The following is a 3,798-nucleotide window of genomic DNA, read 5'->3' as shown; positions in this document are numbered from 1 at the left end:
AGAACATACCCCAGGATGTTCCTGAAATGTAAGACTCATAACACCTGCCTTGGAATAAGGCTATAAGAATATATGTAAAGCACCCCCACAGTGTCTGGAACAGGCCCTCTCTACTCACCCTTTAAAAAAACAGAAGACATACAAGACACTACCACTGAGTCAAACCTTCTGGATCTCTCTGCAGTCCCGCAGACAGCTCTGACTTCAGACTTAAGTCCATATATCTCAGTACTATCATATTGTGACTGCAAGGACATCAGATCCCAGCTGGCCTCAAAGTGTTGAGAAACAACTGTGACTAGACAAAGCTGTCTCCTAAAAGCTCTACCAAAGGAGTGACATCATCCCATGCTTTCAACTGAAAAAAAAAAGTGAGCTACATACAGGACAAAAGAGGAGTCCCTCCCTGTACCTGACATACCCATGCAGGCATCTGCCTCTACTGTTGACCACTGGAAAATGGGACTGAGCATCATGGCGGGGAGGGAGCTATTCTTTGATCTCAGATTGATGTTGATATAAACAATTTCAACATAGGAATAGCAAACACCCCCTTGAAGAGGCTGCATTCACAATGTACTTTGAGTTTGATGTAAAAAAAAAAAAAAACAAAAAAACTAAATCATGTGGGTTTTTTCACCAAGATACGGGGCCAAATCATTATTTCAGAATATGAGCAAATTTTGAATTAGCTCTGAAAGACACAAATCAAAAAAGTCTGAGATCCAACAGCTTAGCAATTACCAAGAGACTAGTTTACACTTAATTTTAGGGAATCAAAAATATAAGTAAGACCCAATTCCAAGACTGTCCTAAAGAGTAAGAACAGCACATGTATAAGGTGCCTCTCACCGAAGGACTACGTGATTGGGTGCTTCTCTCCCTTTCCTGTCACCCTGAGGTGCCTCTCACCGAAGGACTACGTGATTGGGTGCTTCTCTCCCTCTCCTGTCACCCTGAGGAGCATGCGTAGACATGACTCACCATCTTGTCTTCCATGGTAGTTGTGTCTGGTGTGCAGCTGATACCATGGGAGCCCAGGGAAGAAGTGACCATTGAGGACAAAATACCTCGGATAGCTTGTGGAGCAGACAGAAGGAGTTATAACCATGAAGATTTTACAGCTGGGCCACATCATCTCGAAGAGACTCTTTCAAAGATTTTGTTTTGAATATGTGTTTGTGCATGAAGGGTAAAATCCCACATGATTAAAGATGCTTATGGAAGCCAGAAAAGGTCCTTGAATCTTCTGGATCTGGAGTTATAGGTGGTTGTGAGCCACCCAGCATGGGCGCTGGGGGGGAACTCTGGTCCTCCACAAGAGCAGTACACATTAACCTCTGAGCCATCTCTAAGTGAGTTTTGACATCTATGTCAACTATTGCTTCCATTTGGGGTCACTTTTCACTTCACCTTTGGGGTCAGACTCTCTGACCATCCCTGCTACCATCAACAGAGCCTTAAAAAAGCAACTTAAAAAAGTCACATGTACCCAGAGGATGGTGGGTGAAAAGGAATCTTTAGTTTACCCCAGGATTCTGTCACATGCACACCCAACACATACAGCCATGCAAGATCAACTCAAAATCTTCAGGTCCAATTCGATTGAGAAAGCTCACCCACTACAAGCTCGCGGAGCCCACTGCCCTAGCTCTTGGGATCTAGTATGGTGTCCCTACACCCCAGCTTCCCCTTCACCATGTCGGTGAGGGATTGTTTGGGGAAGAGGAAAAAACACTCTTTTCAACTCCTGTCAGAACATTAGCATTTTTGGAAGAGTTTCATTCTTTTTAAGACTTGGAGTGAGTGAGAAGCTTTTAGAAAAGCTAAAAATATCTGTTAAACAAGAAGGGAACACCCGCCAGCCCGCTGTTCCTTCTGAGCAAAAGGCTCGCCAGCCTGGGTGTGAAGTTCTCTGCTGGGACTCAAGGACCTTGAGGGAGAGGTGTCAGCTGCTTAGGAACAAAGATAAAGGGAGGTGAAGTTGGAGGTAAAGATAACAAAAAGCCAGGAATGGCTGCCCTATCACAGCTGCTAATGGCCTATGAAGCTCACCATATGCGAATTCCTCCTGCTATAACCAAGAAGGCCAAGGCAGTCACTACATGGAGAACTGTACCCAGGGGGAAGGAAGACCAGGCTGCCTTTGCCTGTGTGGGTCTCACCACTATATTGGTGTACCTCCAGCCCTCAGAGTAGTTAGGAGAAGGAGGGAAAGAAGGAGCCCCAGATCATGGTTCTGATCTTTTTCACTTGAGTTTGTCAGGCAACCTGAATGGACCTACAGTCAAAATCTGACTTCCAGGGATCACTTGAGGTCTTCCTCTGGCCTCAGCATGGTTATACATAGACATGGGTGGCCTTGAATATGCACATATATGCACATGCATATGCACACGTGTATGCATGAGCACACGTGTGCACACATACACACACACACACATACTTTCACAGACATGCCCTAAAATAATGTTTTGTCATTTATCTGTTCATCCTCTAGTCCAACCATCATATCCAATTATCCTTTCAACTAAGTCTTAGCAGAAGCCCAGGAGCACCTGAATGACTACCCAACATTGCTCTAAGGAACATTTGACAGAAACATTTGGAAATGGTGCTTCAGGTCTGGAAAAATAGCAGAAAGGAGAGGTAAGAGGAAAGAGTAATTGAATTCAGCAACAGTCCATGTGCTCTTACTGACAGAGCTTATCACATTTAAGTTCCTCATGACAGATTGGTTCATGACCCATTCACCAAGTATACACACACACACACACACACACACACAGAGAGAGAGAGAGAGAGAGAGAGAGAGAGAGAGAGAGAGAGAGAGAGCTTAATCCCTGTATCATTGGCTGCCACTGGTTTTCTAAGAAGCTTAACAGGGCATGCTCTGACTTCAACAATGACCCACTAATAGCTTTACATTTCTCCACAGTATTACAAGCTCCTATCTCCTAATGAAATCAAGAAATCAAGGAGACAGCAGGAGAGTGAGCAAACAAGGAGCAGAGCCAAGGACACCCTGGGACTCTCAGAGCTACAAATAATCACCTGCAGGCATTGATCAAACCTTAACTTCCACTTAGGAAAATAGAGTTGCTTCTCTCTGGCTGAAGCAAACTTCCTTTCCACTGTACTTGAAAAAGCATGGCATGCCCCATGTAGCTGTGATCTGGCTGAGGTCGAATGTGTTCTCCTTTGTTTCAGTTGACTGTCAGCTTACAGCATCTGATATCCAGGTCCTTCCCAAGGGTGTTCATGTGATCAGTCCTCCAAGAGAGAGGTTCAATGTTAGTCAAAGCTAGGTTTGCCTTGATTGTATGTGGCTTGTTCTTTACATGTCTGTCCCTCTAGGTTACACTTTGGTACTTACTTCTGGGTATTGAGGCTCTTGTGTTCTCCCAATGTCCTTAGCCATGTGGCACATCTGGTGAGGGTTGCTGGCCACCACCGTTTGTTTAAACTCCCTGGTTATCTGCTTGCTATTATGAATGTAAACAATAAGAGTTTGTAATATGGCCCTACCTACTTCCCCTGTCCAGTTCCCCTTTCACCCCAGCTGCGTGTTACACTGTCCACTTCCATCAGCATGAGACCTGGCTAACTGACAACTCACTTCTGCCCCTACACCAGGGCAGCTCCTATGTTGTCTCCTGGCCCTCTGCTCCTGTCTCCCACACTCACCCTTTCGCCACTCCCAGCAACCATAGCTTCTCATTGGCTTCATCCTCTGCACCGGACATCCAAATGGACTATAGACCTGTCCACAGATGCAGATTTGGGTTCCAGTATAGA

General features: G+C 45.2%; 1 long non-coding RNA gene across 1 annotated transcript in view; it reads right to left on the bottom strand.

Annotated features, from left to right (window-relative positions):
* The window catches only part of LOC116079588, a 99,572-nt gene extending 96,085 nt beyond the window's left edge, over positions 1-3,487 (bottom strand). The window contains exons 1-2 of the long non-coding RNA XR_004114052.1: positions 3,377-3,487; positions 3,055-3,273 (exon numbers count right to left, since the gene is read on the bottom strand). This is a non-coding gene — a long non-coding RNA (uncharacterized LOC116079588). The remainder of the gene's footprint in view (positions 1-3,054; positions 3,274-3,376) is intronic.
* Between the last annotated feature and the right edge of the window lie 311 nt (positions 3,488-3,798).

The sequence above is a fragment of the Mastomys coucha genome, unplaced genomic scaffold (assembly GCF_008632895.1).
Source record: "Mastomys coucha isolate ucsf_1 unplaced genomic scaffold, UCSF_Mcou_1 pScaffold6, whole genome shotgun sequence".
In the NCBI taxonomy this organism is placed as follows: Eukaryota; Metazoa; Chordata; class Mammalia; order Rodentia; family Muridae; genus Mastomys; species Mastomys coucha.
The sequence above is the reverse complement of the archived record's forward strand: the minus strand, read 5'-3'. Positions and strand labels throughout refer to the sequence as shown.